The sequence below is a fragment of the Sylvia atricapilla genome, chromosome 3 (assembly GCF_009819655.1).
Source record: "Sylvia atricapilla isolate bSylAtr1 chromosome 3, bSylAtr1.pri, whole genome shotgun sequence".
NCBI lineage: Eukaryota > Metazoa > Chordata > Aves > Passeriformes > Sylviidae > Sylvia > Sylvia atricapilla.
In genome coordinates this window covers 84,074,061-84,096,168 of record NC_089142.1, presented here as the reverse complement: position 1 = coordinate 84,096,168, position 22,108 = coordinate 84,074,061, and the positions used below count along the sequence as shown (strand labels likewise).

Sequence of the window (22,108 nt, the reverse complement as noted above, 5' to 3'; positions counted from 1 at the left end):
CCCATATGACACTGTGCTGACAAAAAGTATCTGTCTGGTTGCAGCTTTGGTGAGATCCACTGATGCTGTTTCCACCATCTGCCTCAGAAGGTTCTTTTATCAAGCAACATAATTTTTCCTACACGTAACATGCAACTCTCTGAAGTTTAATTTTGTGATCGTTTTCTGTTCTCATTAACACGTAGAAATAATTGGTTCCTGTTCTCATCTTCATTTTAATTTTTCACAGTCCTGGGTGCAGAGGCCTCTGGGCAGCAAAATAGGAAGAAACTAAATACAGAATTAATGAGAAAGAAACCAATATGCACCAGTATAGAGCCCATATCAGGAAATACTTAAAATCCCATCCTCCCACCTCAAGAAAGTAATTTCAAACACTTTAAAGATAATTAAAATGAGATAAAATATCTAGAATAACATCAGAATTACTACTGTATGAAAGGATCTGGGAGGTGTCAAAGAACCCCTATCAAATATGTCAGATGGCTTCCAAAGCCGTAATTCCTGGGATGTATGAGCAAAATTAGAGTGTGAGAGATGAGAAGTATTGTTCCACTCCCTAGGATGGTGGGGCTAATACAGACTCTTGCATAGGATCAGATCATCAGATTTTGAGGAAGATGTAAGTAAACTGAGAGCAGTCTGTATTACAGCAAGAAGAAAATGTTTTAAGAAAGTAATTTAAAAAGACATTTGAGAAAGTCATTAAAAAGGCTGAAAATGTGTTTATTCAGACTAAAAAAGAAAACAAAAGAGCCAGTACACATAAGTCTTCTGATGGGTAAAAGACTGCTGAAGACTGCTAAGCAGGGGTTAAACTGTTCTTTTGTAGGCCTTGGAGAAAATAATGAAAGAAATCTGTCAACATTGCAATAAACATGACAGAGCCTAGTGCTACAACAACATGATTTCCAACTCTAAGAGCAATAAACTCCTAGATGGACATGGACTTTAAATTCCTGGAGAATTTGCAAATGGTGTAGGCAAACAGCTAAACTGTCAGGGATAGTCTTGCTACATGTAGGGACACCCAGTACAGAAGGTCATACTCCGTTATCTCTTGCCGTCCCTTTCAGCTGTAGTTGGCATCCATTCTAAGTTTATCTATGCTTCTGTAGTTTGTGTCCATTCTAAGAGGTCTGATCTGTTTTTGTCACTCTCTAAATTATTGCTTTTATGTATATAGGGTTACTCAGACTAATGAGACTCTGCTATTAATCAGATGCAATATTTCATATGCATTATACAAATAACATATTCTATTCTACTGACTTAACTGGCTGCCCCAACGTGGTTAGAATGTACTAACATAAAAGAGAACAATTAATAAAAAGACAAGGAGACTTTGTATCCTTTCTATTTCCGGCTTCTCTTTCCTTAGTTGTCAAGGCCACTGGAAAATGGTGCTGTGTGGGATCTTCTAGTTCATTGTCTGGCTTTCCTTTCCAGTGTCAAGTGTTTGGATATAATAGTGATGAGGCAAAGACTGCTATGTCTATGCTAGTGTATTCCATCTGCTTTTCCACCTGAAAGAAGGAATGATTTTTTTTTTTCTTTTCAAGCAGCTTATCCTTGAACAGTACGTTCTCCTTGTCTGCCTTTTCCTCCCACTCCTTAGTCATCTTCCATTGCTTTTCAGCCACATGTTTTACGTGACTTGGATGAAATGCTTGTTCTGTACATAAGTTGTCATGCATGTAAAGTTACAAAAGTTATCTCTTGACTATAGTCCTCTGGATTCTAAACTTGGTGGCCTTTCATTGCTGTGTAACAGCTCCCTGTTCATTTACCTCACTGCTTGATAGAAGGGATGGAAAAAGAGGTAAGAAATTCTGTGAAAGGCTTTGCCTTTCTAGCAAAAGACTAGCACAGATGCTTTGCACAGTCACAGCTAAAAAGCAGCAACTGGTATCTCAGAGGAACATCACTCCCTTCGTGGGTGAGAGAACTGGCAAAACCTCTGACTTCTGGGAAGTCTTATGAAAAGAGCTCTTTCAGGAAAAAAAGCAAGAAGCTTATTTACAATTTGCTTCCATTTTTATCACTGGTTTTGTTTTGTTTTTCTTTTCATTTGAAAGATTTTACATCAGCTCCTGAGACCGGCTCAGACAAATTTACAAAATGTTATGCTATTTCTGTTTCTGGAGCAGAGGAATTAACTTCTCAGACACCTACGATTTTCTTGTAGAGAAGGGAAGCATATTATAATGAACTTATAAATCAACTGGACATAGGTCTTGAAATTGCAGTGAAAAGAGAAAACAATGCTTTACTAAGGTATATTAGAGACTATCTGAAGTACTTACTGACATAAATGATGTTTAGAGAAGGTATCTAAATAAGAGCTGCCTTTCTTATTCTTAATCTATTGGGTTGTTTGGATTACAAAACCTTTAAAGATTATTTATACTACAGCTAATTCCATTTCCCCAGAATAGAGCCAAAAAACTTATTTGCCCTTGTATTTAAAGTCTTATGGCAAAGAAAAGGGAAAGGAGGTCCCATATGATACCAGTGGAAGACTCTTCCTTGTAGCTCATGTTAGGCAGCAGTTCAGGAAAGACAGTGGGAAAGCTGATGAAGGAGTGGGGATTGGACCGGTGTAACAGCAGTCTCTGTTCACAAGAGATACAGCAGCCAGGCCTGTCCCTTTCCTAGGCAGGGAGAGCACCAACAGCACCTCAGGCAGGCAGGGGCACGTCTGTCCCACTGAGGACAGACAGACTCCTATGCCTGAGTCCTGCAAGGCTCCTGTTGCACCGTGGGCTCACCACCATGGCCCACAGCACTTGTCTGTCTCACAGGATGGGCGAAGGAGCTAAGACTAAGGAGCTAAGTGGTCCTGGGGCTCTCTTTTTCCCAGGCTCCCATACATTTTTTATTTTCCCTTAGCTCATGCAATTTGTCTGCTCTGCCGGGCAACATGTGTGATTGCTCACATCAAGCCTAAAGCCATCCTTGCCCTCTACTGGCACGCTGTAGAAACACAGGAACACATCAAGCCACAGCTCCATCTCTTCAGCTAGTCAAAATCCCTGGGCAGGAGGAGAGGGTACACAGAATCCCTGCGGTCCCTCATGGGGTAGGGAAGAAATCTGCGTAAACACTGTGAGCAGCTTCCTACAGCATCTGTAGCAGGAGCGTCCTGGTGAGTCAGGGCACAGCAACCCCTTCTGCTTATTCTGTTTGAGGTTTGCAAGGGGAATATCTGTCACTTACTAAAGTGGAATCTGATTTCAGGTTATTTATGAAGAAACCAGTCTAGAAAACAAGAAGACGCCATGCCAATTGCTGTTCAGAGTGTTTCTTTCCTTCATTTCTACAGAAAGTACAGTCCAGTTGGTTTGTAAGCTCAGGGAACAAGGGCAGGAGTGGTCTAAGATAATTCCTTGAATGGCTACCATGGGTGTGCAAGCAGGCTGATAATGTTAGGTGGCACTTTTAACTCTGAAGGGTCACACAGTGCTTGAACATACTGTGGGCTTGAAACATTGCACTGAATCCTGCTGGAAAGCCAATGTTGGGGTAGGATGCAGTGGCTGCACCAACGGTAGGTAGAAATCTGAGACAAAGTAGAAAAAGAATTTTATTCACTTGAAGATATGTGACACTTTAGCTAGGCAACAGATTACTGGATAAATGGAGTCAGCCTACCAACAGCACTGAAAATATAGGCCACAGTTTCAGTGTTCAGGCTGACCTATTCATAGAATCACAGAACCATGGAATGCTTGTGGTTGGAAGGGTCCTTAAAGATTTATTTAGTTCCAACCCGCCCTGCCATGGGCAGGGACAACTCCCCCTAGACCTGGTTGCTCAATGCAACATCCAACCTGGCCTTGAACACTGTCAGGGACAAGGTACTCACAACACAGTCCTGTCTTGCGGGGTTTGGATGGATCTTTCATATCAACCTCAGCTGTAAAATTCAATAGATTCAATTCCTGATAAAATACACTATGAAAAGACTCACAGACTAGCAATGGCCATCTAACTACTGCAAACTATATTATATTAACCTGTGAAATAAGCTGCTGTTGGTCATTATAATTTTCTAAAGCTCAAACTATTGAAAATAAATATGAAACTATATATAAGTAATAATTCTCAGAAAATAATTGTTCTCTTCCCTTGGTTTGTTTGTTACATAATAACTAATAGCAATGTACATCTCCAACAATGGCACAAATAAATAGAAAGCAGCAATTCTTTTATTGGAGAAGAAATGTTCAAATGGCAACTGTAATTCAAAACTTGTGATGCCATTTTTTTCTCCTTAACTGTATAAATTACCAGTTATAAAATAACTTATTTTTATAAATTTTGAACCGAAATTGGAAAACCTGGATTATTCTTTGAGACAGTATCAATGTGCACATTACTGGGGATGTATGTGCATGCCATCTGCCAAGATCAGGCACTTGGCCTACCCCAAAACCATACAGCAGTGCCATTGGGATTCTAGTCTCCTTAGCCACTCCCAGCTTCTCTTCTTATGTGCTTTTCTACGTCCTTTTGATCAGTCTCCAGCTTCCAGGTTTAAGATGGAATTCCCCTCCATCTTTTTAGATCTACTTCTGTTTTTTGTAACCTCAGAAGCTCAAAACCAACTAAACATCTCTCAACACCTCAGAGTTAGCAAGGTCTTCAAGAGGAGCTTTCTGCTTTGGTCTTTGTCTGAAGAAGCTGCCATTGTGGTTGTATATCACCCTTGAGCCATAGAAAGGGACCCTCAACGTTGCTGTTGGATCCTGCTTCAGCACTAAATCCACTTGATTTTTCCTTTGCCATACAAGCATTTACCTTGAAACTATCTGATCTATCAGCATCTGACTTGACAAACCCTTCCCATGATCTTACCACCCAAATTTATGTCTGAGGCTGATGTGACCAGGACTTCACCAGATCCTCTCAGCACCTAAGACAAATATTTTGCATTCCACATACTCATTTGAAACTGCATAAGTCTTTGCAGTAACAGATAGTGCAACAGATACTACATGTTCCAAAGAACATGTTTTGGCAGAGCGGCATGTTTAACTCTGCATCCCAGATATCATTCCCATGTGTCATTGTCCTTGGATGTTCTGGTGGCTCACAGAAAGCTCACATACCTCAAAAAGCAATTAAGACCTCAGAATTTCTTTTATTACTGTCAAAATCTGTTTCTTTTCTGTCATTGCTTTTCATAGAAATTATAAGGAATTTGTGGAATGGATTTACTACCAAAATCAAACCACAGTGCTCTTGTGTCCTGTAGAAGTGTTTGCTCCTCCGAACTAAAAAGACAAGTGCAAGTATCTGAGATACTCCATCCAGTTACCCTAGGGGCCAGACCTCCCTCTTACTTTTGAAGACCTTTAGAAATGTCCCATACTACCACTGGTGAATGAACGCAGGTGTTCAGCTATTTACTTCAGGTTGATCCTTATCTCAAGCTTCTGGTCTCCCACCCTTTTCAACTAAAGATGTTTCTCTCAGGATAGTGCTGCACAGAAATGTTTCTTTGCTACTGTCTTGTCTGCAGTGTGGAAGAAGCAGGAGAGAAGCGTTGTTTTGGGATGTGAATATTCACATTACCATCAAGCTTCACTACAGAAAAGATCTCAGTCTTTTGGTGAGTTTGCATTAATTACCAGAGCTTTCATGGGAGAGGCAGCCCATTGGCCAATGAATTACATATCTTAAAAGACACATTAAAAAGGTGTCAAAATATCATCTTATTTTTCAAATAAACATCTCCTGGATTACTTGTTTTCTTGCCTGTATTAAGCTCCAAATGTACCCTGCTTTCATAGGATCTAAGAAGTGACATCTTAGGTAATTTAATTTTAATAACAACTGAGGAACTCCATTTTTTTCCCCAGTTTTTGTACTAGGTAACAATATCTTTCAGATTGACCCTTTGGTTACTAATTTCTTCAATTACAAAGGAAGAGAACTGATTTTCCTCTGTAATTCACCAATGAGGCTTTTATTCACCAGTAGCAGGGGTTCCCGAGATGAAAGCAAAAGGCATCTGCTCTATTGAAGTCAGCAGCAGAACTCCCACTGCCTGCAGCTTTGTTAGACTTTCACACTGAGGATCAGGCATATGCTAATCTGTCCTGATCTTTTATGCAAAAGACTGGTAAAACAGCATTTAAAGTTTTATCAGATTAGACGAACACATACTTAACAAATCAAAGGCCTTTTAAAGATAAAACTTGTGCCTCTGTGAGGCCTGAGTCATAATGTCTGAATGTTTGGAGACTGTGATTTAATTCTGCTGAGAGGGGTACCTTGTTCAGGCTAATGATCTCACTGGAGCTGGTGCCTGAGGAATCGTGCTGGCAGCAGCAAAACACAAGAGGCAGTTGACCTCAGCAGTCTGATGTAGCAAAAGTTTGGCAGGTCTGATTCCCCACTGACTCTTCAGATTCACCAACTCCCATTAAATTAGGTTTTTTGTTCCCCCTCTCTTTTTGCTGTCTAGGTATTGTAGGGGGTTTGCTTATGCTCCTGTAAACATGTATTAATAATTTAATCTTTGTGCTTGATAGATGTAAAACCATCAATTTGCTTGGAGCAACTTGACAAGGTCATTTCCAAAGCAATAAAGTTTCTCCCTTTTATCCTTCCTACCAAGGGAGTACATTCCTGGTTTCTTTGCTTTGGGAACAAAATACAGCATGGAGAGAAACAAATAACTAAAATACAATGTGGGGAGAGACAAGTAACTTTTTCACTTGTTGAAAATTTGTTTTTGCTAAATTTGACTGATAACAGCTCTGCACTTAAGAAAGTCCATGTTTCAACTCCCACTGACAGACGCACAAAAGGTGCACATCCTTATTGCCCTGTAATTGTAAAGTGAAGATGTATGTCTGGCCTGCATACTTTCTGAACTTTTTCTCATCCTGCATCCAAAAGAAAGGTCTGAAAATAAAAGTGCCAGAGCAGAGAGTATCTTTGTCTCCTGCACAATCAGGCATATTCCATGGGCATCACAGATACCGTTTTCACAAATACATCCAGCTTTCCTTTAAAACTGTTGAGGGATTTTGACCCTGGAAGAAGACTGCTCCAAATTCTCATTCCTTTGGGGTCTGGAAATCTGTTTTCCAGCAGAGATCTATTCTTGACCTTTTCTTACCTATTTTTAGTAAGCTAACCTTATCCTTTAGCTTAAGTATTCTTTTCCTTTTGAAGTGCTATGGTCCAGTGTATTTACTTACAGTAATTGTATCCCCACTCCACTATTTTGTGCTTATTTTGTAGACTAAACAAGCTGATGTCCTTCATCTTCTCCTTAACCAGCATATTTGCCTTTCTCTGCTCCACTCCAGTGTGTACAGCAATAGTCAGGAATTTTTAAAGATTAAAGCTCATCAAATAAAGATTCTTTTTTCACACCAGGAAATTCAACAAGGAATACTCTCTTGTAGCAATAAGTTCTAGGTGCTATTGTTATTGACACTATTGCTCTTTTATCAACAGCATTACATTGTACTGTATCTGCTTTTCATGCTCTAATCAACAGATGCATTTAGTTATTTCTTCTCCCCTTTCAAGGGAAATGCATCAAAGTCAAAGCATCATTTTATGTCTTCAGTTTACTGATTCTCATTTTTTCCAGCTAGAATCATAATCCTGGAAACAAAATCACTTTGTTCTTTATGATTCACACTCTGTTTTCATATTTTTAACACACTTCAGTGTATGAGAGCTGACATCATATTTTAGGCCAGAGTTAACTCAAATCTGGCTGAAATTTCTTGAGCTTCTCTAAAGGAACAAGACCAAACTCTAGATATTCCAAGAAACATCCCCACAAGCAGCAGAATGGAGATTAAAAGGAAGAATTGATTTGGTCCAAAAAACAATTTGTTTTGTGTCTCAATTAAGAAGGCAGGAGGGAAAACCACAGCAACTGCTGTAACAAAACCCTTGATGCAGACAAAATTATAGCAAAGAAGTGCATTTTCTCCTGGTATGTTTTACACTGCATGGGGATTGACTGGAGCTATGTTACCAAAGAACTGCAGCATTGTGCCTAGCCTGGGGGTGCTGACAGTACTCCATGTCTGGAGAAGAGCCCTAAAACAGAGGAACTGTACTTGGGACTGCAGCTGGGGCTGGGGACACAGGCTGAGCACTGAAGGCAGGCCCAGAAAGACTCTGCACATCTCAAATATCTTTTCTAAGAGGCTCTGAAGACACTCTAAAAACGGGATTTTTTCACCAGAGGGGTGAGGGGATCTGCATTACCTTCAGAACCTCGTGCCATGGATGCACAGACACTCTGCTGAGGTCTCTTGCCCTGGTGATCCACCTCTCATCCCAGATCCTGAGCTCAGCTTTCACAATGGGGAAGGCTGTAATTCCCAAAACACCTGGAGACAAATCAGCCAAGCTTCTTATGTCAGTCCTGTGCATGCTGCATGACTTTTGTGAGCCTGGAATATGGCATTTACCTTTGGTGATCTGCCTTCCCTTACCAAAAAGTCAGTTTTCCAACCACTGTGATTGCAAGGGAAACCTGAACACAGACTGATGCATTGGTATTTGCTACCTGAAAAATGGCTCTCTAAGCTACTCTGCTCACCTTAGCAGGTATCTGAGTGTTAGTGCCTTGTGATGACAATGAAATATTGGTGATTTTTAGGAAGAAGAACCAACTAACTTGTTTATCATCCTCATCCCACACTCTCTCCCTCCCTCATAGATGCTTAAATAAGCAGCTCTCCTCATTCCAGCTCTATCTCCTTTTGATAATTCTTCAATACTGTCATATTTTTTTCAAGCTAGTTTTGCAGCACACTGAAGTTTTGAAAGTGTGGGGAATTGATAAACCAAATTGCACTTCTGCATAGAAATATTATTTTACCACCTTTCTCAAATGTATGCTTAGTTCAGTAAATAAATATACATTTAAATAGAACAGCAGCTGAGTTTTCTCTTTCAATTTGATGTTCCTAAATCTAAACACCTTGCTGTGAAAGTGGATCTAATTTGTTAAAACAACAGCTGATTTAAGTAAACATCAAGCATGACTGCACTGCCAGGATCTTTGTGCTGATGACTTTTGGTAATGGAACATCATTTTCCTGTAATGAAGTGCATCATGTGACAAGGACGAGAAATCTCTGAGACCTCAGTGTGAGAAACAAAAGCTGAATTTCACTGGCAAACAGATGAAAGCTACTTCTTTCTGTTTTTCTTTAACTTCTTTTCTTTAACTTCTTAACTGTAAGGAAATCTTAGGGCTCTACAGTGAAAAATATTGATAACACCAGAAACTTCTTCCCACCAAAATGTTCACCCTGTAAACCTCTGCAAAGATAAAAAAGTATTTAAGGATGTTGTGATATTATCCAACATTATTCTTTATGCCTAAAAATCAAGACAGATGAAAATACTTGGGAGTGCTTTGGGAAGAAAGGAACATCAGCATCAGGGAATTATTTGCTTAATGGAATCTGTTGTTCTTCTGACAGCTCCCAATACCTCCAAGTGAATCTTAGAGGCTTCCTTTACTTCTATACCTAGCACAGGGATAATTTGAGTGTTGATGTTAACCCGCACTAGATCATCCTTCTGTCCTCCCTGGGGATAGATGGTTTTGATTGTGAGAAGTCCTTATTCCTACAAGGAATTTCAGGTCTCAAAAAGACTTTTAGAAGTGAGGATTTGGCTTTGAGTTCTTGTTATAGCTGCTGAGCATCCATCATGAAGATAGTCATCAGGCACTTTTTAATATATATATCTCAAAACATCTGCAGGAAGATAATGCAACAGGCAGAAGAAATATTGAGAGAGACTCTAATGGAGCTTGAAAGGAGACACCACCTCTTACTGAGTCCTTCCAATGGCATGTGTGACTCTTGCAAAGACTCTGTTTGCTTCCTTACATGTATCACCAGGCTTGAGTTACCCACCCTATGTTATTTTAACTAGCAGATAAGGCAAGGGCTCTTTCAAGTGCCAGGTGCAGAAAGTCCTGGCTCACTGGGTAATTTAGAACACATTCTAGTACATCTCCATGCTTCAGTGGTCCCAGCTGAAAAAAGCAGCAGAGCACTTGAATTTTGCCCTGTTGTGAAATGCTTTGAAAATCTGCTAGATCAAAGCAAAGCAAAGAGCAATGTTATCAACATTATCAGCACTTTACTGTCAGCACTTTTCTGTGTTGGCAAACTCCTATATGTATTGCTAATTTCTGATTGCTTCTTGTACCCATGTCCCCAGAGTGATAACCATGGAAAAGACAGGCAGGGGCCACATATCAGCAGTTTCAGGTAAAGACGGATGGAAATGAAGGGGAGAGATAGAGACAAAGCAGGGGAAATCACCCATCAGTTTGCACCTCTACATGAGATGAGTCTCCACTGGCTCCTGATGCCCATCAACCTGGACATCATGTAAAGGTTAAATTCTAGCTGAGAGAGCACCACAGCCCTCAGTTCCACGGCTGAACTTCCATGTAGCTGTCAGTGTAAGTGACAGAGACAGCAAATTATAGTTCCCCAATTTAGACTGAACTTGCTGGTTCTTGGCATCTGCAGGAACATGTCCTGAGCACCAAGTGATTTAGAGAAATGTCCTGAATAATCAAAGGAATAATGTGTGCACCCACTGCTATATTATACTGATGCATATGATAAATGAATTGACCTGTAATTTCCTGCAGCATTAGCTAGAGCAAGTTTTTCCTTTTGTAGATTGTATTTATGGAAACCTGACTGTAGCAGGTCAGAGTGACTTGATACATGGCTGATGCAAGCGAAGATCTTTTTAAAGTCAGACAGGCTGGGAAGAAACTTTCCTCCCATCAGGATCAAACATTGTTCTGTCACTTCGTCTTCTGCAACTATGAGAAATCCAGTTGTCTGATCACTGTCAGTCACTTCACAATCATGCAGGGGTAGTCACAACTGAATTATTTGCAGCAGTCAAGATGTATCTATTCAGAAGTGTCTTTGAAAGCATCATCCTACGTCAGTGATGGTAAAGCAGTAGCACTGGTACCCAGTTCAACATAGGCAAAACTTGGACCAGCCATAAGATTCAATAATTTTTAAGAGCAATTTAATAGTGAAAATCAGAAGAATTTACTGCCTTTTTTTTTTTTTTTTTTTTGAGATAGACAGTACAGAAGTGTATCTGTGTATAAGGAGATTCATACTTTAATCCATTTAGGAAAGAAGAGCAAAAATTCATATAAGAAAAAACAATATGCTGAAGGCAAGTATAATCTACTAGCTGCTGTCTTTGTGAGGCTAAAAGAAATTAATCACCTTTCTGATTGCAGACAGCCTTTTTAAAAAACATAGGCCCTTAGTATCAGTTGTCCTAATTCATAAGATAGCTTACATAAAATCCCCAAAGTCCTTACTGAGCCCGGGTTCAGGCTCCCAGCCACACTCCTGTGCCACTTCTGTGTCCCACCAGGATCCAGCTGTGCTATCAGGTACCTGCCCTGGACAGTCTCTAGAAAACAGGCAGCAAGATGAAGTATTACCTGAGCAAACGTCAGTGCAACTATATTTATTTGAATGGTTCACTGTAGTAATTCCCCTCCTCCTCCCCATTTTCCTATTTGTCTCACAAGCAGGGGCTGGGGAAAACATTCCCCGCCCTCAGACAGAAGTAATTTTTTGAGCATGAGTTGTGCATATTTTGAAACTCTGTATTATGAGTAACTCTCTAGAGCCCCATCATGGTCCAGCCCAAATGTCCAATTCCAGTTAATTTCTGATATGCCACCCTACATCCCCTGCACTTCCCTTTAATTGCTCTTCTCTTCCCTTCTGCCCCTGACCAGACTGCTGCTGGTAGTAATGGGAGAGAAATGGAGAGACCCTGAGGAGTTGGTTTTGTCCTATCCCTGGCTCTGAACCCTGCCCTTTCTCCCCTTCCTTCCTCCCTCCTGCTTTTCATCTTGATGCAAAAGGAAATGACATTTGGCAAAGTCTTCTGGTTTGCCCCCTCTAGGGCAGGATAAACCAGTCTTCCTCACACTCCAATCCATCCTCTAGCCATGGCGGACAGCTTCATCACCCTCCACCTCCCACCATTTCCATCTGCTACCACGTGCTGCTGCAGGCAAACAGTCACACCATCAGGGTGTATCCTGATGTGTCCTGACGTTGATCCATCTTGCTAACCATAAAAAGCCAAATCCAGTGATTCCACAGAAAAATGTCTCCATTAGCAACTGAGAAAGCGCACCAGGCAGCATGCCTGAAAAAAAAATAAAATTAAGAGACATTTCTATTCCTTTGCTACAGCCAGGATCTGCCAGATGTTTTTTGCAAAGTTCACAGCACCACCTATACAGATGCTCCTTCCCTCTCCCTCTTTAACTGTGCTGAGAAGAAACCAGATACAAGGCTGCTGCCATGGTCTCAGCACTGCAATGACAAAAGCCTACCAGCGTGTATGCAATAAGGCTTCTTTTTTCTGCCACCTCAATATAAAATACCCCTCTTCTGCTTAGTAAGTATTATCGAGAAATTTTGGACTGAGATCACCACTGCCTTACTAAGAAATATACAATCTCCACCCAAATGGAAAGAAAGGGTGATTGTTCCTTGGGGAAGGTGACTCAAGGTTTGGTGGCAGTGCAATGCTCCTTTTGATCACTATGTTAAACAAACAAAGTCTGCAACAGAGAACGCCAGTATTCCTTCTGCAGAAGAGGATATTAACAGTGTTGCCAAACACTTGCATAACATTTTCGACTGACAGATGCCCAAATGCTGTGTAAGAACAAGGACCAAAAAAAATAATCATAATCATTAGCAAATATTTGAAATATGTCTGTATTATTAATCCTGCTTTAGTGATTGTTAGATAGTGGCATGCAAAATCAAGGAATCTGTCCTACTGTGGAGAGAAATTCAACAACATAACCCCAAATAAATGTAACATAAACACCCAGTCCACTGATGTACAACTTAGACATATTAGAAACATTATTCTGTGGTATATATTTATTGTGTTTAGTAAATGGAATTGGAGGGAAGTTCAATTAATTCACAGGTTGTTGGACTGAAATGTTATCTAAGTCTATCAGCACTAATAGTTGTCTATCTTGTTGGGAAGAAAAGTATTTTAAACTTGAAGTAATGCAAGTGACTATAATGTTATTATGAAGCTGAAATATTCATTTAAAGGGGAAAGAGCTTTCCTGGTCTATGTAAAGAACATCCCAAAATTTCAGTGTCTCAAATTTACGCAAAATTAAGATGATGTAAAAGTACATTCCTGGTGACAGAACCTTCCAAATCTTTTGACAAAGGCACCACAATTCACAACTGATATCACAAATTGCGATCACTGAGAAGTATGATAAGAACTGTGTGGACCATGGAAGAAATTTGAAGGAATATATTTATTCCAGGTGAAAGTCATCAGCTTGTCTGATAATAGATTTCAAACATAAAAAATGTCATCAAGTGCTCTCCATGTCCAGTACAAGCAGGACATAAAAGTGAAGGGATCAGCACTCATCTGAAGGATAGAAAAGAGCTTTCAAGCCTAGGAATAAGCTACATAGCCCATTTTGGAGACTCTGATTTTGGAGGTTTTTAAAAGATCCCTGTGCCAGGGAACATCTAGGTTTATATATTTCTATCTGGATCAAACAAGCTGTAGGTGACACCTTGAAGTCCTTAGAGATTTAAACTACTGTGATTCCAAAATACTCTTAATATTCTTCTGAAGTTTCAGTTTTGAACATTTACCATTTTTTGACCTTTTTTTTTTTTCCCAAAAGAAATCAAATCATTAAAAAAGGCTATTTCATCCTGTCTTGGTTTGACAGAAGCACAGAAAATATTGCTATGAGGCTTTTCCATAATCAGGAAGTTCTCTTAAGTTATTTATGATTGCTTTCCCCCAGGCTGAAGGCTGCAGACCATGGGATGGCTCCTCAACAGCAGCAGCCACAGCAGCTTCTCTTGTCTCTGGACTCCACCTGTAGCTGCTGTCTCTTAGTATGCAACTAATATATATTAGTTATTTATTTAGTCTAGTCATCACAGCTGGTAAAAGCAACATATATTAAATGTGCTCCAAGTAATAATCTAAAACCAAGTAGCATTTAAGCTCCACAGATAATATTGTTGCAATAAATTCTTTTTCAGTCCCCAAAATTGCACAGTGTCTGAGTGACTTCAATGCCTGAGGGACTGGAGGGATGTGATAAAAGAGTTACATTTACTGAAGATGAGGTACCTGTCCAGCACTATGAGAGAGCTGATGAAATCTGACAGGAGGTATGACTGGTCATTCTGTCCTTAATTGCCTTGTTTTTTAAGTTAGTTCAAATCACACTAAAAACAACCGGCAACTCTTCTCAAAACTCAGAGGAGCTGAGATCTGTTTCCCCAGTCAACAGTGATGCCCAGGAATGTACATCTCATGCACACACACATCATCATCTCTAAATATATGTGTTTGTGGAGGAGATTCAGAGATCCAGCTGACAGCTGATCTGAAGATGTGGGATTACAAGTTAAGTTGACCCGATTCAAGAAGGTCACCACTGGGGAAATCTTGGAATAGAAAATGTCAAATGACATGATTAAATCTTTAATTAAAAATCAGAGATCCAGGGATGTTTTGCATCTGTTATTCTCAGCCTCTGGAGCATCCAAATAACTTCTATAGATGGTAAAGCTCATGTCTGTGCCAAGCTGTGTGTGCTCTGCCGCTCATGCTCCCAGCCCAGCCTTATGAACACTGCAAGCAGCTGCCATAAAGTGGTGAGAACAGAGCAAGGAACCACACCAGCTGATAAGCATCTGGATCTAGGAGAGGGGCTAATTACTCAGGAGAAGTAGTACTTGCTCAGGGTGTTGTTTGGATAAGGGAGTCTGAGTCAATTCCTGTGCAAGGAAGAGTGCACCATATCCTGCACTCATATTGCTTACATCTGGAAACACTATGGCATCAGCACAAAGAGTGGTAGAGGAGTATTTAGGTCACTTCAGTCCTGATAGCTCACAAAGCTGCTAGCACAGCTCCAGTGTACATGACCAGGGCCAAACACTTTGCAGAATGGTTCCCATCAGTGGGCAATGCTGGATCCAATAATTTCTGAAGATTTGGCTTTCAGGTCTACATACAGTGGCGGGATCAGGACTGTTTTCTGCTGTCTTTTTCCTGTCCTGTACTACATGCATCAATGGGAGAGACCACAAAGAAGTTGGAAAATAAGCTAAGAATTATTCTCCACTGAGTCATGGTATTAAAACAACAAGGACGTAAGTGAAAATCCAAGCATGCAATAATGTGGTTATATAATGAAAGAAGCAGTAAAATAACACTCATTAATGGCATTTCTATAGTTATTAGCCACCATAATATAATAGTCCTTAAGCTGCTTTACTCCAGTTTCAGGCAGCTTTAAACTCCACAAAAGATGCAGCTTGAGGAATGAGGAACAGAATCGTATTGTGATACCCATTCCCTTGGCTCCCTGTGGACCCACTCACCCCTTCATTCTTGTGTAAATGATGGAAACTCTGGAAGGGTTGTTTTAATTTCTAAGAGGCTCATCCGTGTGTTGGTAATGAAAATGCTGCCCGTGCTCAGGTCATGCGTCTGTACCCAGAGTCAGAGAGCAAATGATGAGATGTGGGTGGGCAGCAGCTGATCCAGTCCTGGGCTGAGCTAATTCTCTGTTCATTACAGCCTCTGCCACACCAGAGCTGCATTTGAATGGAGGGTAAAGGACTCTGAACCGGTACCTTAAGTGAGCACTCAAGCAATTCCAAATCAGGTCATATAAAAAAATTCAATTTCAATTATGCGCTTTCATGTTTGGTAAGAGCAAGAATGAACAAACTTCTACAGCAGTTTGAAAATTGCGAAGATAATAGTGTAGCACAAATATTTCTCATTGTTTCAAATGCCTCCTCCTGACTTTCAGTAAAGATTTTAAATGTATTAGTTTTTCTTTCCCAAGGAGGTTTAGGTGAGACGCGTCTTTTTATGGAGCTTTCATTGTTTTCAATGCACACTGTATATACTCTGCAACCATTCTTTTCCCACAGAGACTTTAATGCTCTTGTTCCAGATATTGTTTTCTTTTTCACTGATTTCGTCCATTATATAGTATTTTAGCCTTGTGCACAACCATAATTTTCTGATTCCCTCCTTAATAGCTGTGGAAAGCAATTCTTCCCATCAACCAAGTAATCATAACTTTCTGCATACTGCTGAGAAGGGGTAAGCATGATGCCCTTTCAGAAGAGGGGATATGTGTCATTCATTGGCATGTAATAGCAGAATATTTATGCAAAGTTTGTGGTTTCCCCTCAAATAATAGGTAGCTAATATTTAAGCACACTGTATAAAATCTTTCTTTGTTGCATGTAATTACGACATTTCTAAGGAAGGAGGAAAAAAATCCCAGGCCATCAAGATCACTGAGGGGTTTTATGACTAAAACTACTTCTTTGTGTTGACTTTGGCCTCAGCTCTTGTCTGGACCAGACATAAAGAACATTTCTTTCATTTGGTGTTTACCTGCTTTTCTCATGCACATCTCTGTGCAATTTACCAGACTTGAAAAAGATCAAGTAAAGTCCCCACTCCAGTGAGTTTTCTGCCCTGTTCTCATCGTAGACAGCATTTGCAGCTGTTCTTTTTTTGCAAAGAGTTTAATCTGATTTTGTTACCTCCAAGAACAAGTTCTCTCAGGGTGATACAAGTTACTTCTTCATATACCAGCTTTTGGTGTGAGCAATGTCCCTCAAGATGAGTTGGCTCAGCATCTAGCAGTCTGTCCACCCTCAAGAATTCAATTGCCTGAATATTATTTCCTGAGCTTGTGTACATCCTCACGTTTCTGCAGGGGCTTTCTCTTCTGTCAAAATACTGTCAGCTTCACTTCTGGAAAAAACCCCAAAAACCTACAAAATCCCCTCTTTGCACTGTTGAAAAACAAGGTGTGAAATGCAGCATATTTTGGAAACTGGACACTAACATTGCCTGCCCCACATACAGCAAGCTTGAAATGGCTGGTGTGCTCAGTCTCTTCTACTTATGGAGCAGCTCTAGTTTTAGTGAGACTCAAAACTGTTATTGTAAAGACTGAACAGAGGAAGTTAGCATTAGTTTATACTTCTTAAGTAGTCTGATGCTATAAACCACTCATCATTAGCTCCTATGTCATCCAAGTTCTCAGCACAGAGATCCAATCTTCATGGGGAAAAAGAGCAATGAGAGCCTTGTGGTTTTAACAGCTGCCTCTTAAGTGAGTCACAGAGTGACAAGAAATAACATTTGGTGGCAGTCTTGTGGTTGGGACACAGTGTGTCTCAGATTGCTCAAGTAGTTTTCATCCACTACTAAGGAAGTTATCACTGAACTTGCTTATTCCTTTAAAAGTTGTTTTTCCAGCCATTTGCCTGAGCTCTGAGTCAAGAAGTGGAATAATCTGTAAAGCTATGACAGCATCAGAGTACCATTGTTTGATAAAAAAGTTATGTCACTTTTACACCACAAAACCGCAAATGGTTTTCTGAGCAATTATGTGCTATGGGTTTGACCTTTATCCTTTCCCAACTCAGTGCTTTGCCTCTTCTCCATCAGGAATTTTTGTGTGTGTAGGTGGTTTGTGGGGAATTTTTTTTTCCCAGTGCAGCAGCAGCATTAGGAATGTTGGTCATATGCCAGGTCAGCTTACAGTTTTAGAAATGGCACCATCCAATCACAGGACAGTAAACAGGGATTTCAAAAAGTGCCAAAACTATGTATTTTGGAAATGTGTGGGCATAGTGAGAGTAAAAGGTGGCAGAAGTAGGGGGAAAGCATCTTGTTCAGTTCCTTGGGACCATTTCCCTTTTATACCTTGGCACAGGTATCTGTTACTAAAATATGGTGTGCATTTTATTGTACTGAGCTAGAAAAAGAACTTAGCTGAATTTTCAAAACAAGACCAAACAAAAAAAAGGGTGTTTGAGCACTGGAAGAGGATCCACAGGGAACTGGTCACATCTGACTGAGTTCAAGAAACATTTGGACAATGCTCTCAGGCACATGGTGTGACTCGTGGGGTGTCCTTTGCAGGGCCAGGAGCTTGTGGGTCACTTCCAGCTCAGGGTATTCTATGATTTTGTAAGTAAGCTGGGAAAAATATTAGCAATTGTTTAATAATGATCATAATAGGAAGTAGTCAATTCCCACAAAACCTTAAAGACATGGTGATAAGAAGAGAAAAAGTGCATGCTTTACTTTCTGTATTATCAACTCTACAAAACTTCTAATAGCATGTTCCAGTGCTCCATGCTTTTATCTCCTGAGAAAACTCTACAGTAGCAAATAGCACTGTAGTGCCTCTGTTTTGCCACTGCATTTGCCTTCTGTGTGTCCAAGCCAATCCACCTGGTGTCTGATCAATTCCACATTTTTGTAAAAGTTGTGGTGAAGAGGCTTAATGAATAAATTACATTCAAATATAGATTGTGTCATAAATTTTACCTTCATGGTGTGGACAGAGGAGGAGCACTGCTTTAAAAACCAATGAATGTCAGTTTTTCCCTGCATGAGTGGGTGTGGGTTTTGGGGTAAGGTTTTAAGATACATTGCAATCTCTTTTGTCAGTTGAGGAGGCTGGGCAGATGAACTGGCTGATGTGAAAGCCATAAACATCATCTGTGGAAAGGGATTAAACACCCCCACTCCACACAGGTTGCTATCTGAGCAGCAGGGACCAGAGGTGCTGTCAAAATAATGAAAAAAATAAAGGACCTAAAAGTGTATTGGTTGGAATATACTGGAATATACTGGAATCCTAAATATTTTTGTTGTCTTTGTATTCCCTTATATGAATACAGAGCCACATCCTCTGGCCAAAACTTTTCTGGTAGCTCAAATAATTGTATGTATTGTATACAATTGTATAATTGTATGTTCCTTAATTTTCACCAAATCCCTGCATTCCTTCAAAGGAGGCCCTTCCCAGCTTTTTAATGCTTCTTAAAATATCCCTGTGTAAGCTCAGCTTTAGCTATTTTGAAATGACAATTTCCTTTTCCCTGGGAGTTACACAATGTCTGTGCCCATACACATACCCCGAATGGATGAAGATATGAGTACTGCTCTTTTCCTCTCTGAACAACACTAACCTTTCCTGGGCTGCCCCTGAGAAATGTGCTGACATTGCTGGTTTGGTCATTTCCAGGAGTGATTGATCATGAGATGGTAGAGCTCAGAGGGTCTTTTACTGCCTGGCCTAAGGCAGGCAGGCAGGCAGCTGGATATCTGATACCTGAAGCTGGAAAGCTTCATGGGCTCACCTGTGACTTGTACTTTGACTCCTGTTCATTGTGCACTTACTTACTTTCTTGTAAGAGGCCCTGTAAACATGGCAGGGACTTCTGCTGCCCCTTGTCAGGATGGTCCTTCTGTCCCTGTCTGGACCTTCAGGAATAAAAGGGAGCAATATTTCCTTCCTGAAGAAGCAGTCATGTCTATGACCCATAGACCCATCTGCTTTCCTGCAGATGCTGGGCAGGCTAGGTAGGATTCGTCCTGGCTGAGGCTGTTCTGCAAAGCTACCTCTGCTCTCATATAAAAGCTGAGCAGAGGAACGAGCTCCTCAGGACCTGTTAGGACAGGCTGGAATGGGAGGAGTTGCATAAAGGCATCTTCAGCTAAAGCTGTTCTCAATCTGGAGCCATTCTGCTACGATGTGGGGATCTGGGGATGTCGGAAGCATGCCCTGGTGAGAACTGAGGAGCAGAGCAGTTAGTGCAGGTGAGGGCAGAGAAAATAACCCTTGCTATGAACCCTCTGACTTTGACGGTGTGTGGCAAAAATGTACCAGAGGTGAGAACAAAGCACAGATGTGAGGGCTTGCTGTTGTTGTTGTAGATTGTAGAATTGGTCATTGAGTTACTGAGTTCATCTATTCCTGCTTTCAGACACAGGGTTGTGCAACCCAGAGGTCAATGGGAGTGTGCACAGGCAGAAGCTGTGCTGCAGCAGCGTGAGGTGAAGGAGACAACTGAGAACGGCGGGTCAGTGCCAGGGTTGTTCCTTATATGGCTAGTAAATGTCTATAGTGTGTTTCTTGGTATATGGCTTACAGTAAGAAGCTTCAGGTGCTGTGTTCCTGCTGAATATCAAATGCTATTGCTGAGGCTGCACTGAGCTGCACTGAGCCGAGGCCAGGAGGAAGTAGGTAGCTGGGATTCATTCAAATATTAAGCATTTAACTAGCCAACCCTGCAAAACTGCTGCCAAAAATCCCTCTCTTTCCAGTGGCTGGTAAAGGTGGCAAACATCCTGCGGGAAGCCTCGTCCTGGGGCTGGCAGCACGTCCCCTCCACAGTGGGAGTGAACAGGGCAGGGTGCTCCCAGGATGGGGTCCCCAGAAGAGATTTAATTTAGCCAAGGATAGACAACTTTTAATATCAGACCCTGGTATGGTTTTTGTTTCTTCAGCTGAGAATGTCTAATGGGAAAGCTCCTGTTTGCCAGGAAGAAACCTAAACTACATCTGGACTAAGATGTGATGCTGGCTGCCTGTCTGTGATGGTACCTGTGCACAGCTTGTTTTAAATAGCACCTATTTACATTTTCATAGGTTATTTTTCCTCTTTTAGAACACACTACCACTGGCAATCATCCACTAGCACTGCTTCTTTGGGGGCTTAGCTACAGTGAATCATGCTCAGAGAACACGCCATGTTTTTGATTGCTGGAACGTTGCCCTTCTGCACTATGGGATTTTAAAAGTGAAAATATTTTCAGCTTTCCCAAACCCACAAAAATACTGTTTATCAGTGCCCTAGAGATCAGTGTTTAAACCAAACAATTTAGTGCAACGAGGAGGGTGTTTTGACTTATGGGGAACAAATGTTAAAGGCAAACAAATTGCTTTATAAATACACATACACCTACACACACCTCCATACATATATATATATATGAAAGACAGAAATGTAGATGGTTCAGTCAACTTTAAAACTCTAAAGCGTTGTCTTTAAATATACATTTATAGATGTGATAGTGCAAGGTTTTCATGGTCAACTACTATGAGCTGACTTTTTATAAATAATGTTTGAGGCCTAAATAAATATTATTCGTTTGCTGTTTCAAGCATCTGCCAAATACTTCTGATTATTGGGAGACTACCAAAGTGATAGGCTTCATCTAGCCCTTCAGAAGTTCTGCTACCAGACTGAAGAGTTGTATTAAATGTTAGGTGTTTTCTGCTTCTCATTTTCAAACACTGGATTATCTCCTTCATATTTTTTTGAGTTTTGCCTATGCAATTCTTATGTCTTTTTAATCACCATAAATTATTCTGTGGATCATCCTTCAAATATGTCAAAACTGTCTCAGCATTAGTTTTGAACAACTGTCTTTTACTTCATGATACAGCTTGAGTTGCCTTTGTTTTACTTAGACCTCCAGGATCTTATGATGAGAGTAGTGCAGTCTCTGGTCTTTTCATGCTATTTTAAAACTCTAAATATCTTTGTCTTATGGGATCATTGTAAGGAAGAAAAAGAAGCTAGTACATGATACAGACACGATCCCACCTAGAGATATGCAATGAGCACACCAATGTGTGAGCACACCTCTGCACCAATGACCACAGCTTTAAATTGTGGTAATAAAGCATGTTCAAATTATTTCTTAAATTCTTGAATTGTCAAGCTAAGAGACATTAATTAAAACATCATAAACCATGTTTTTTGAAGAGGAAATGGAAAAGGCACTCGCTTCTTGTTTTTACAGCAGATGTAGTAGAGTGTGTTTGTGATGAAGCTTTCTGACCACAGCAAATTCCCAGAGGGAAGATTCTTTAAACATAGCAACCACAAAATGACAGAAAATAGGGATTTTCTAGTCTACATTTTAAAGAAGTCTCCAGAAGTTAATGGTCACATTTAAATCTAATGTTATTGGAAATTACTAAATATTGTATGCATGAGCTTGGATGAATGTATAGACTTGTTTGGAAAATGTTGAAGAAAAATGGATGCTCTGTGGTGTGAGGTTGGTTTAATACAGAAGAACTATTTCAATGTTTTATCAAATGACAGGCTATTTGTTTGTTTGTTTTTACTTTTATTGGAATTTTGTGATGCTCTAGTGA

General features: G+C 40.4%; 1 long non-coding RNA gene across 2 annotated transcripts in view; it reads left to right on the top strand.

Annotated features, from left to right (window-relative positions):
* The window catches only part of LOC136358474 (uncharacterized), a 44,077-nt gene that overhangs the window by 593 nt on the left and 21,376 nt on the right, over positions 1–22,108 (top strand). The window contains exon 3 of one of the 2 annotated variants that reach the window (XR_010743111.1): positions 45–102. The exons of the other annotated variant lie outside the window; for it this stretch is intronic. This is a non-coding gene — a long non-coding RNA (uncharacterized lncRNA). Of the gene's footprint in view, positions 1–44; positions 103–22,108 lie in introns of those variants that run through there. 2 annotated transcript variants of the gene reach the window in all.